We start from the raw sequence: 14,606 nt of genomic DNA, 5'->3' as shown, positions 1-14,606 counted from the left end.
TCCTTCTCCTCCTCCTTCTTCTCCTCCTCCTTCTCCTTCTCCTCCTCCTCTTCCTCCTCCTCCTCTTCTTCATCCTCCTCCTTCTATTCCTCCTCCCCCCCTCCTTTAGTATATAAGGATTATGCTTATTCTGAAAAGTTGGTATAGATCTTGTTTATTCAACATCTACCCTTCCCTACTCTTTCTAGCTCTTAGTGTCCATCTCATTTGCAAAAGCTCTTTTTCTATTACTTCCTTTCTTCTTTTTCAATTCTCTTTCCCTCCCCTCTCTCCTCCCTCCATTTATTGATCCCTTTCCCATTTGAAAAAGATCTCCCTACTTCTCATTACCTATCTTTTATTTTGGACTTTGTTTATGTTTTGGATTAGGAATACAAGAGGCTGTGTAATGTTTAAGTTTATGTTTCTGATTTATTTTACTTATTTTTTGGGGTCTTGAAATGCATCTATTTACCTGTGGATGCCTCAAATTTATTGTTCTTATGGCAGAGTAGAATTCCATTGTGTATGACTATCACATTTTCTTCTCCTTTCATCTATTAATGGACAAGTAGGCTATTCTTGTGAACAGGAAAAAAGTTAGATTTCCACCTTTAAACTCTAACTTGTAGCTTAGACTGTACTATTTAAACTATATAAATATTTCCAGTACATTTTTTCTTTGCTCCAGGTAGAGTTGCTCTCATAACAAATCAAGTAAGTAGGCAGCTGTGTTTGAAATATTTTCATAAAAAGGTTATTGGGGCTGAGGAGATGGCTCAGTGGAATAAGCACTTCCCTGGCAAGTGCAAGGGCCTGAGTTCAATCCCCAGTTCCACAAAAAAATAAAAAAATAAAAAGGCTATTGCTCTCTTTTCAAGTTCTTAGTAAAATTCTTTTTTCTTTTCTTTTTTTCTTTTTTCTTTTTTTTTTTTTTTTGGAACCGGGGATTGAACTCAGGCCCTTGCACTTGCCAGGGAAGCGCTTATTCCACTGAGCCATCTCCCTGGCACTGTTCTTAGTAAAATTCTGTAAGGTATTGGACTTTACACATTTCTCAAAGATTCTGTCTCATTATTCTTTGTATTATAGTAATCCAACATGTTCGTTTTGACTCCTTCAGTCTTCATTTCCCTAAATTTTACTTTTTTTGACACCTGGCCAGATATTAAAGAAAACCTTCATTAATTATTTAAATAACTCATGCTTTTTATTCATTGCTACTAATAAATTCATTCTCTGTTATACCTAGTTCTGAGCCACTTGTCTCTCTTATTCCAGCCTCAAAAAAGTGGGAGTTTACCTGTTCAATCACAAAAACAATTGCAATAAAATTTTATTTGCTGCATTTCTGGATAGATGCAAATTTGTACAAATTTTTTGTGTACTTTTTGTACTGAGATAATTTGTGTTTTTTTTTCAATGCTGTCACTCTGCTTATCTACTTATTCTTAAGAAAGAAAAGCATCATGGGCCAGGGAGATGGTTCAGTAGAATAAGTGCTTGCCTGGCAAGCACAAGGGCTTGAGTTCAATTCCCCGTTCAAAAAAAAAAAAAAAAAAAAAAAAAAAAAGGAAAGGAAAGAAAGGCAGCACCTCATAATCATATTTCCAATGAAAATAATCACTCTTCTTTTCTTTTCCCTTCCTTCCCATTTCCTCTCTTTTCCTACACACACACACACACACACACACACACACACACCTAAAATTTTATATATAACTGATATCTACAATGAATGTCTCTTTTTGTTTGATCTGTAGAATCTGATATTAAGTGTACTTTAAATTGATGATTAGTGAAAATATTCTTCTCCCCTCACCAGTATTTTTCTCATGAAGAGTGGATCCTAAATACAAAGAGTCTACTTCTCATTTAGGAGTTACTGATATTTGCACCAGTGTTATGGATTACAGGGTTAAACCTTACAAGTACATGCATTTCTCTAGGGACAAAATAAAATGGGCTACCCATTCTCTAGGGTTTTGTGGGCTCACTAGGCAATTATTAGTAGGTTGGAGAAAAGACAGGCCAAATAAAATGGAGTCTTCAACTGTTAATATCTCTTTTTCATGCAGCTACCAAGTAGAATTAAAGGCACTCAGAGAAGGATAAAATGAAGGACTAAAAATAAACAGGATGATGTAAGTAGAGTAAAACTGAAATGCAAAAGCTGATTATAGAGCTCACAGGTCAAAAGTGTGCAAAACAGAAGGGACAAACAGAAACAGATAAAATCTTCAATTATGCTATTAAAAGTGAGTTAATAAGGCTGGGTATATAGCTCAGGGCCCAGTCCTTGCCTGGCAAGTGCAAGGTCCTGAGTTAGATTCCTAGTGCTACTCCCACAAAAAAAACAAAGAAAACTGAAAGTGAGTTAATATATTTTCTGTAGGAAAGTTTAAATCTATTCTTTTATTCCTGGGGAGAAATGAAACATTATTTACATGTGTAATGATGATAACCTTCCTTTCAATTTTAAGAAGTTATAATCTTCATTTCTCATTATTATTATTATTATTATTATTATTATTATTATTACTACTACTACTACTACTGCTGCTGCTGCTGCTGTTGCTACTGCTACTATTTTGGTGGTACCAGGGATTGAATTCAGGACCTTTTGCTTGCCAGGCAAGTACATATTCCACTTAGCTATCTCCCTGGCCCCTTAATCTTCATGTCATATAGGAAATAAAAATCTTACTTTCCTTTATTTGTAAATATAATGAATAAAGCATATTTTAAAAGTATATATTTTGTACTTGTCATAGTGAGAAACTCAAGTAAGGAAAGGTGTAAGAGGGAGACCAAAATGTTTAATCTGAAATTTCAGACTCTAAACCAATTATTTGATAATGATGCTAGAATTCAAAGATCCTAAGAAAAATCTCGAACACGGAGAAACTCCTTGTTCTGTGGGAGGGTAGCCTGGAGTCTTTGGAGGGATGAGTCAGGCATTTCTGTGTAGTGCATCTTGTGATTGGACTAGTGTCACCTTGTGATTCTCCTCCAGCATATCCCAGAGAATCTTGTTTCAAACTCTCACAGAGTTCCAGTCTCTCCTCTTGGGAACTTCACAAAGAAGTTAAGAATTTCTTGGACAAAAAAGAATACCAAATGTGGTCCCTGAACAGAATGCAATGAGGTAGAAACAGGGGAATTTTTTTTCACAGAACAGGGGATTGAACTCAGGCCCTTGTGTTTTCCAGGCAAGCACTTATTCTACTGAGTCATCTCCCCAGCCCCAACAAGGAAATTTTTACTGGTCAATTTTAGCAGCTTTACTGGCTACATTGGGAAAACTGACAGTTACTGAGATAAAAATACCACAGCAATATATGTGAACTTATGTTGGGGCTCGGGAGATGGCTCAGTGGAATAAGCTCTTCCCTGGCAAGCGCAAAGGTCTGAGTTCAATCCCTGGTTCCAGGAAAAAAGAAAAAAAACCCAACAACTTATGTTTATAGCAGCACAATTTGTAATAGCTAAATCTTGGAAACAACCTGAAAGCCCATTAACCTACAAGTGGATAAGAATGCATTTTTTAATACAGTGGAGTACTATTGAGTCAGAAAGAAGGATAAACTGGAGACTTTTAGAGGTAAACTCAAGACCATCCTTATAAGTAAAATAAGGCAGACACACAGGTGTAAATATTGTATTCTCTCACAGTGTGAGAAGCTGAAAGAGTAAATAAGGTCCAAAATGCAGAATAGATATTATGAGAGGAATTTATTTAAAATAGAAAAGGAAGCTACAATGGGGAACAGGAGAAAAGAAAGACTGGAAAAAGAAAACATAAAATACTAGGCAGTTATCATGCTAGTTTCTCTAGTTCATTGAAAAGTTTGTGCTAATATTGTTTGGAGAATTTTTTAAGCCCATACTGTTTGTGCTACTTAACTACTTTAAAGGAGATGATACAAAGTGTATTAACTATTGTTTTTCTCCTATTATTTTGTTGTAAAATTTTGTTATACTTTTTTGTTTTTGTATTTTAGTACAGGCTCTACAGGGTCTCGCTGCATAGATCAGACTCATAGTGACTCTCCTGTTTTCAGCCTCCCAAGTTCTGGGTTTACAGGCACTCATCACCACATCCAGTCTCAATCACCATCTCAGCACAACCCAGGGTCAAGGCAGGCACAGCAGGCCAGGTTTTGAACCCAGGCTGCTGCACTCTGCCTAAACAGGTGTTTTTTAGTCCCCTGAGCTATCTGGCTGGCCCCTCTTTTTTTAATAAAATAAAACTATTAAAATTCTCTTATGGGACATAGATTTAGAATCACCCCATTTGGAGTATGTGATATATAGATATAGATATAGATATAGATATAGATATAGATATATAGATATATAGATATATAAGATATATAGATATATACATTTTTCCCCTGGCTCTGATCTTTCTTTTATTTTTATTTTTTTTTTGCGGAACCGGGGATTGAACTCAGGTCCTTGCGCTTGCCAGGGAAGTGCTTATTCCACTGAGCCATCTCCCCAGCCCCCCTTTCTTTTAAATATATGAGAATTTCATTTATAGATAAGAAGTAATAACAGGGAAAGGATTTAACTTCTAGCCTGGTACAAGAATAATAAAAAGATAAACATGTAAATGAACGTCTGGAAGTTAGGTGATAATGTTTTAAGTTATTTGAGGCATGATAGCCATCTAATGGAGCCAGCTCACTGGCTTTTGTGGTGGTAGGGGCTTCTGAGCATTGGTGCTGTATGAGGCTGTTGGAGAAAAAGAAAAAGGAGGAGTCCAGTGAACTCCCTCATTTAAGGAGAAGCCTTAGAGTTCTGGGAGGCAAATCATGGCAGGACAGATTACCAAAAAGCAGGCAGCTTCACAGGGAGCTTCACAGACAGAGAGCTTCAAAGACCTATAGAGAATCCTTCCCAAGTATTCAGCTGTATTGGTCAGAAAATACATGTGAGGAAAATATTGAAGATGGGGGAAAGAAAAACCTGAGCAAATTAGATTTAAAATACCCACAGTCCACACAAGTCTGGGAAGAGTGCCTATTCCCACTAGTAAGACCAGAACACTTTATGATTCATGAGGTATTAGATAGAGCACACAGAAAATTTTTGCTTTGTAGTGAGGAATAATAAGGCTCAAATGGAGCACCTCTGTGAGTCTCATAAATGAATTTTAAAAGGTTTTTTTAAAAGCATCAAACTATTTCTAATAGCATGATGATATCCTAGAAAGAAGCTGAAAAATAATTCAAGAATACAATAATATCTAGCAGCCAGCAAGGTAAATTTTATTTCTAAAATACAGTAAAAGTTTAGCAGGCATGCAAAGAAGCAGGAGAATAAACCCATAATGAAGGGACAAATTAATCAAAACTATCCCAGAACTAACACAAATATTTACCCCATTAGTTTTGACATCTGTGTGATTTATAGGTGTCTTACTTAGATCTTATTTGCTATCTTTACCAATATGTAAAAGTACAAACAATAGGTCTCAGCTTTCTGGGTGTTCATCATTGAATCCTTCTTTCATGATCTATAATGGAAAAATATTGCCACATTAAAATAGCTACTAATGAATGAAAAGCAATACAGTTATCTTGATTCCAGCCCTCTAAATTCTTCTCTTCCTTAACTTTAGTGATTCTTCTGCAAAGTATCCTCTGGTTGCCACAGTTGCAAAGATAAACTGAAATCATACCTGAAAACAAGTGCAAAAGGCATTGAACAATGAATAACAGTGGACTCACAGGGCATGTTGAAATTGAGCATAAAGATCTCAAATATTTCTTACAAAATAATCCTTGTTGAATATATAGTTACATAAAGACAAGTTTGGTGGAAGATTTCTATGCCACTACATTTTTTTTCTTTTTAAACATTTTATGTATTTGGTACAGAGTCTCACTACACAGCTCAGACTCATAGTGATCCTCCTGCTTTTAGCCTCCCCAGCACTGTGATTACAGGCATGTACTACCACACCCAGTCTCGGTGGCAGGCTCAGTGCATCTGGGACAGTGCCGGTGCCGTATGTGGCACCAGGGATCGAACCCGAATCCCTGCCCTTGCCTAAGCAGGCTCTTAGTCTGCTGAGCTATCTCGCCAGCCCTCCATTACATAGTTTTGTTGAAATCATTTAGCCAATTAAAATTTGGACTCAGTTTATTCTTGTTTTGTTCTAACAAACAGAGGCAATGTTGCACTACATTCTATATGCTTTCTATATGCCTATTTTAATAATTTGTAGTTAAAAGGGGGAACAAAATAAAGATTTTTATTTCTTGATTCCCAATATTTGTGGTTTAAATTTAAATATGTCTTAATTGCAGATGGAAAACCCATTGGTATTTCAGGTTGCAGGGAGAAGAATTGCTAGCATGTTGTGAATTCACACCATGGAGAAGATGTGAAGGATTCTGTCTTATTTCATCACAGGTGTGCAACATTTGGTGTTTGATGGAAAAACTCACAGCTTGATTTGTGTCCCCTGCTGTATGGGGACAGAGTGGGCTGTCGTCTGATACACAGCTGAGAAGTGTAAATCTGAGAGGTTTTAGATGGGGATGGTCACTCTCCTATTGTAAAGAGGAGAGATGGCTGTGTGGAATTTGGCTGGCACTTCCAAGAGATGCACCTGCATCACATATTGTTCAGGTAAGGAGACAGATCTGACCTGAGCCTCTTAAATCCTGTTCAAAGCAGACAACTTGGAAGGACCAAGGAACAACAATAGCAATTCTTATATGTAAGAATGGTCTGCTTTGAGGGGAGCCTCTTGTGTTATAAGAATATTCTTGTGTCATGAATATTCCTAGTATAGTTTCTAAAGAACACATAAAAATAGCTACAATATATGTATTTTCTAAGACCCCAGAGGGCATGGTGACATGCAATGGCAGCAAAGACAATGAAGTTATTTTTGTTTTCATAACTTTATTTATTCTTTTGCACTGCCAAAGCTCAGCTATGGAAAGGGTGACAATTTAACTGAAAATGTACTTCACAATATGAATTGTTTCAAGGGTTTATTATTCCATTTTTGGAACTGAGACATACATGCATATGAATATTGTGAGTACGTGCATATGCAGGAAATTGGAAAGATTTGGGGGACTGATTTCCTGCCTTTTTTGAGTTTTTACTGAGGCAGAAGAAAAACCCTTCTAAAATTCCTTCTTAAAGGAATACTGAGCTACAAAACAATGTTAAAGTCTTATATCCAATAATTTTTCTTGTTTAAGGTGCAAATTTTTTGTAACATAATTTTTTAAAAGCCAGTTGCAACTTGTTCTATTCTGCAGTAGGTGATTTTAGGGTGAATCTCCATTATGGTGGTTTATTTCCTTGTGTGATGTGTAATATATATGTGGGAGTTGTTCTCTTTGGGATGTAGAAGGTCTCATGTCATCATTCCAAGATAATACATTGGCTACCCAGCTTGAAATAATAATTTTTATATAAAACTACTCAGCCATAAAGAAGGATAAACTGGAGACTTTTCTAGGTAAATGGATGCAACTTGAGACCATAATAATAAGTGAAATAAATCAGACCCAAATGCACAAACATCTTATTGGCTCACTACTGTGAAAAGTTGAACAAGAAAAAAAATGATCTGAAATATACTGTAGATATTGTGAACTGGGAAAACGATATGCAAAAGAAAAGAAAAATTACAGTGGGGAAAGGGAAAAGAAAAAAAGGGGAAATATAAGTATACAATATAGTGAAGATATGGTAACAGCTAGCTTCTTTTAGTTCCTTGGAAATAACGTTTTGTGCTGATATTATTTAGGCACGGTATCATGCCTATATCTTGTGCTCTAATATGAAGACAACAATATGCAAAGTATCAACTACTCTAACTGTCCTACTAACATGTTTGAAAGTTTGTTTCATTGATTGCTTTTTCTCTTTCCTTGCTAAAATAAAAGAGTAAATTTTGATTCTTTCCCCAAACTAGGTGTTAGGTATGATTAATTGTTTCATTTACCATAGTTGGAACCCCACTTGTAACTTATGGAAGGCAGCTACCAAAGAATTTTGGAAATGATCAGTTTCAAACTCATGTCTCTTTTCCTTTCATAAGAGCTTTTTCAGGTTATTTCCCTTACATTTTAAAACTCCAACAGTGATAAAGTTCTGAAATTGATAGGGAATATCTATCTTGCTTCAGGATCCTACTTACTGATAAGATTTTAGTTGCTTCATTATTACTATTTTTTCATAATTGTCACTTCTGCTTTTAAAATATGTAAAATGACAGGGGAAACGTGTAGGTGTTATATTTTATTCAGCATTTGTTATACAATATAATTAATGGGAAAGAGTTTCCTATTATCCTGAAATTGTTGTTATTATTATATTGTTTATGTCAGTCTTGTTAGTTTTTGTGTAGTATTCCTATATTATTCAACTTTCCTATTGCTAAGACAAAATGTCTCACATATAAAACTTAAAGGAGGAAATGGTATTTGCTCATGGTTTCAGAGGTTTCCTTCCACAGTTGGCTGATGCCATTGTTGTGGTCTGTGGAGAGGCAGTCATGGCAGAATGGCATGTTTGAGCAAAACTGCTTACTTTATAGTGCCAGGAAAACATAGATCAGGTGAAGAGCGCACAGAGAGATACAACCTCTAAAGGTATATCCCTAGTGTCCCACTGTCTCCAAGTACATTTGGCTATGAACATTGATGGCTTCATCCACTGATAAGTATAATGCCTCTACTACGTAATCATCTTTCCAGAAATCTCTTAATTCAGTCGAGTCAATAAGATAAACTAACACAATTTCATGGTATAATTATGCCATAATTAATTTAGCCATTTCATGCAATGGAAAATTACGTCACTGCCAATTTTTCTATACTATGAAAAATTCAATTAATGTTTTTCCATATCTTCTTTAAATACCTATGCAATTAATATTCTCTTTAAGCCCCATTGTACAGCTTCCAGACTAGATATATCAATCTGCCCAGACACCAAGTTTTTCCCTCTATCTTGTGACATATGGTAGTATTAAAACGTTGTTTTTCTTTATGATAATTCTTTTTTAACATCTGCTGAGTGAAAATGTATCTCTTCTTAATTTTATTTCTGTCAGAGATATTGCTCAGTGTTACAGGACCTGCCTAGCAAGCACAACTTCCTGAGTTATATTCCCAGCACCAAAACAAACAACACACACACATAAAAAATGTTTCTCTGAATACAGTAAGCATACTTTCTTTTCTGTATCAGTTTTTGACATTTTTAATTAATGTCTGATTATATTGCTTTACGCTTTTTTCTTAATTTTATTTTATAACTATATATATATATATATATATATATATATATATATTAGGGAAGGGTCTACAGGGTGTTCAGGGTCTCACTACTAGATCAGACTCAATGATCCACCTGTTTATAGCCTCACAAGAGCTAGGATTACAGGCACATTCCACCATGCCCAGTCTCAATTGCCATCTCAGTGCGCCCCGGGATGGGGCTGGTATGGCATATCTATTTTAAATAACTGCTTTGACTGTTACATTAGTGCTTTGATTGTAGTAGAAATATTTTATATGAAAATGTCTTGCTTGTTAATGTAATAATTCACTTTTTCAGGCCAGCCAGATAGCTCAGCAGACTAAAACACCTGCTTAGGCAGGCGCAGCCATGGAGGTTCAATCCTCACCTCTCAGGGCACTGAGATGGCAACTGAGACTGCATGTGGTGGAGGGCACCTGTAATCCCAGAGCTTGGGAGGCTGAAAACAGGAGGATCACTATGAGTTCGATCTGCGTAGTGAGATCTTATAGACCCTGTACTAAAAATAAATAAATTAAAAAACTAGGAAAGAATTTACTTTCTCAAATTCACAAAACAATTTTTTTCTGGTTCTGACAGTCAAACCAGGGGTCTCACACATGCCAAGCAAGTACTCTACTAGCAAGCTTTTTTTGTGTGTGTATTTTTAGGACAGGGTCTACAGGATCTCACTATGTAGGTTGGACTTGTAGAGAGTCTACAGGGTCTCACTATGTAGATTGGACTTGTACTGATCCTCCTGTTTACAGCCTCCCAAGTGTTGGGATTTCAGGTATGCACCACCACGCCCAGTCTCAATCACTATCTCAGTGCACAAGGTGCATGGCTAGCACGGAAGTCTCGGGGATCAAATTTCTGGCCCCTACATCTGCCTAAGCAGGCACTTTAATCTGTTGAGTTATTTGGCCAGCCCTAGTGAGCTATTTTCACAACCAAAACTTGTTCTTAAATGTATTGCTTTTAGGAACACTTATGTTTTACTAACATTTGTTTAAAAATTAATCTGATTAAATGTATGTGTATGAGGTTACTATAGTGATCAAAGTTCACTTTTCTGGGTAGTAAATTCACATATTGCTTAGAAGTGTCTCCAGGATTCATTAGCTGAATTGAATAATACTTTACTTCAATTTTAAATATGCATATTTATGTATAACTAGTTTCTCATTATGCTATACTGTTCAATATTTGTTAACAGGAATATGCTATCTTCTTTTTTATGAGAAAACTCGTATGAGATGAAAGTTATGTATTTCTGTAGAGTTTGGTAGAATGTACATGTGACAGTATATGTATATGCTTTCAATTTATATGATATTTTTAATTTCCTTAGTGCTAGGCATTATTATCATTGTTATTATCATTATTACTATTTTGCATTGCTAAGTATTTGAACCTAGGGCCTTAGTTCATTTTATGCTGCCGTAACAAATGTGCATGATACTCAGCTATTTTACAAAGAAAAGAGGTAGATTTCTCTCTGATTCTAGTTGCTCAAAAATTTGAACAGCATGGATGCAGCACAGAGATCCTATAACTGTTATGGCAAGAGGGCGGGCCAAATAGCTCCATGGATTAAAGCGCCTGCAAGCAGGTACAGAGGCCAGGTCTTCTATCCCCAGGCCTGCTGTGCCGACCTGCTCCTGGGGCGCGCTGAGAGGACTATTGAGACTGGGCATGGTGACGCGTGCCTGTAATCCCAGCACTTAGGAGGCTGTAAACAGGCAGATCACTACAAGTCTGATCTAGTAGTAAGACCCTGAACATCCTGTAGACCATTCCCTAAAATATAGAAAAAAAATTACGGCAAGAAACTAGAAAAGAACTTCGCTTATGCTTTGGATAAAAAAGTACTCTTTTGGGGAACAACCCAGACCTGCTAGAACTTTGTCCATGATCTAATCATCAGTGCAATGTTCTAAATAAAGATCAAGGTTTCAGCATATGGACCTTCAGAGGACATACCATCTCCAAACACTAGTGATGATTTTAATAGTTTTGTTATTTGTTAGCCATCTTCCAGACATAATTTTTTAAGAAAAATTGTTAATTTTACCTAAGCTTAAAGTTTATCACTGTTAAGGTATTTTTATTTTCTCAGATTTTCATAGCTATCTTCCCTATTTTACTTGCATAGCCTTTCTTCTTGTGATATAGCTTATATAGCCCTTCTTTTTATTTTTCTTACATTTATTATTCTAGGTCCCACCCATACCTACTCCCACATAATGAAGTCCATATACAGGTCTTTTTATTAGAAAATGACACTGGGGAATAGGAATGGGGAAGATTGAATTATAAAAGAGAGGTGGAAGGAAAACAATTCAAGGACTGTGTTCCCTGAAGGAGAGCTTTATAAAATTGTCATATATTAGCATTTGGATTGAATCTTGTGACTGTTATTTTTCATATGGGATATGAAATAATGTGATATGTTTTTGGTTATTGTGTTTTTTTTTTTTTTGTTTTTTTTTTTTTGGAACCGGAAATTGAACTCAGTCCCTTGCGCTTGTCAGGCCATCTCCCTGGCCCCCGTTATTGTTTTATTCTTTCTTCTTTTCTGGGATTTTGTTGGTTTATTTGATTTGTTTATCTTCATTTGTTTTCAAATTTTAAAATTTCTACTGTATGGTAATTTTCTAATATTCTATTTTTTGTTTATGTATTTGGTACAGGGTCTCACCACGCAACTTAGACTTGTAGTGATCTTCCTCTTCTTAGCCTCCCCAGCACTGGGATTACAGGTGTGTACCACCACATCCAGGATCGGTAGCTGGCTCAGTGTGCCCTGGGGGCATGGCCACCATGGCATGGGAGAGTGGGTATTGAATCCTAGTCCCTGTACTTGCCAAAGCTGGCACTTAGTCTGCTGAGCTACCTTGTTCTCCCTTTAAGATTCTAATATTTATTCTGAAAATTATTTTTAGAGTTTTCAATATAAATATTTAATTTCTTATAATTCCTAATCTGTAATTACAACTTTTCAACATATATCTAAAAGTCTGCATCCTTTCACTATTGTCTACTATTTTTTCTTCTCATTTAAAATTTCAATTATTTTACTAGATTTTAATTTCATAGTTTGGTAAGCAGACAGTAATACAATAAATACTCAAGAAATGTAATTTTTTGTGTTCCAATTGCACTTCACTCCTTCCTTAAATTGTAGTTTCATTTGATTTTTTCTGGAACACATCTTTTATTAGCTCTATTACATTCATGGATATTCATGAGTATTGGTGAAGTTTATCTTATGTAGAGAAATGATTTTTCTTTCTTTTTTTTTATGTGTGTTATCAAGGATTGAACTCAGGACCTTGCACTTCCCAGGCAAGCACTTATTCCACTGAGCTATCTCCCTGGCCCACTTTCATTCTTTAATGATTTTATTTCTTTCTCTTTCTTCCCTTTTCAAGCTCCTTGCATAGATTTTTATTTCTAATGTTGTTGATTAAAATGTGATGCAAAATTTATATTTTATCTTAGGTTACCTGGATTTGTTCGGTATCATCAATTTGAAATTCTACTCATTGAGATGGATTTAAAAATCCTGTAAGATAATGTCACTTTGGTTATCACAGTTTAAAGACCAGAGAATCGGTTCACATTTAGGAATTTCCTATGGGTTATATTTTATCTTGAACTCTTGTTTTTATGGAAGTCTTGTATACCACTACTAAATCTTCTGAATTCGTTCTTCATTCTACATAAGGGTTCCCCACATTTTTACTGCATTGTCATTTTAACCTTTATGTTTGGTGGATGTATAATGTTCCATTCTTGAGTTTGGATTCGATATATAATAATATAAAACCCTTTATTCTGCATGTACACATATTTATGTATATTGATGCATATCCTTATTTCAGTGTCTTTGCATGTGTGTAAAACAATTTGGTCATTTATAATTAGGCTATTTTATGAGACCCAAACTCTTAAGTTTTCCTTTTCATTCTTCATAGACTTTTTTCTCTCTTTTCATCATGGCTACTAATTTATTGGAGACAAAATCCCTCAATCAAAAAAAATTTTTTTTAAATCCCTCAATCAACACTTGGAGGAGAGCTGCCTTACCAAGAATATCTATATGGGGCTGGGGAGGTAGCTCTGTAGAATAAGCATTAAGCACTTGCCTAGCAAGTGCAAGGGACTGAGTTCAATCCTTGGTTCTGCCAAAACAAAAAAAAAGAATATCTATATTAGATTCTGACTGTAAGACCAATATGTGATAACTTATGAAGTATAACTAGAGTAAAGTACATAACACAAAATATATTCACTACAGTGATGAATATCAAGTTAAGGACATCATGACAGTGCATAATGGTAATACATTTAGTATGTAGGATCAGGTTGGTTATGTTCTAGGGCCACGTGATGACTCTTAAATCTCAATGGTTTTAAGACAACAAACCTTATTTCTAACTCAATGTTCATGTCTAATATACAGCTAGAATGAATCTTTTGCCAAATAGTTATCAAGACAGCTAGGTGTACCAAAATGCACCAGCCTTTCATATCACTATCTTGATGTGACTTTCACAGGAGACCAGAACAGAGGAAGAGAGCTGAGAGATGAGGTACGGTTTTTTCATTCTTTGACTCATATAACTCTTGCTACTGTTTACACTGCATTGAGAAGAGGCACTTACACTGCTGCCACCAGCTACAAGATAGCTGGGACACCAGTTTCCCATGAGTCTAAGAGGGTAAGCACCAATAATGTACACCAAATAGCTAACATTTACTGAAAGTACATTGTGCATGTTATTATGTTTAGCTTTTGAACTATGCTACCTCAGCAAGCACAGTGTTATGTCTATGGTCAAATGGCTCCAAACTCGAATCTGCCACTATTTGAGTAGCAAAGTTTGAAAAAAGTGTTTTGTTTTGTTTTTGTTTTTTTACTTTGATGGATATTTGAATCAAAACTCCAACTTGAAAAAAAACCCTGCAGTTTCAGAGATTAAGTCACATGTCACATCTCCACAGACACAAAGGAACCATACTTCAGTTTCAGTGTAGCTTATGTCCAAATAACGCAGAGTGCTTCTGTTAGTGTATAAAAACATATGTCAGGGACCAGGGAGATGGCTCAGTAGAATAAGCACTTCACTGGCAAGTGCAAGGGCCGTTCAATCCCTGGTTCCAAAAAAAGAAAAAAATAGAGGTAAAAACACTGTTAGCTTAGGTAGTTGTCCAGCCTGTGCTTGGTTCCAGGTACTTGCACTTATTAGCTATGTGACTTGGAAAATATTTTGAATCCTTATAATTCTACATTATCCACTTATGAAAAGAAAAAAATGATAAGCATGAAAGAG

Source organism: Octodon degus, unplaced genomic scaffold (genome assembly GCF_000260255.1).
Source record: "Octodon degus isolate 3935 unplaced genomic scaffold, OctDeg1.0 scaffold00041, whole genome shotgun sequence".
Taxonomy (NCBI): domain Eukaryota; kingdom Metazoa; phylum Chordata; class Mammalia; order Rodentia; family Octodontidae; genus Octodon; species Octodon degus.
Note: the sequence above shows the minus strand (reverse complement) of the source record.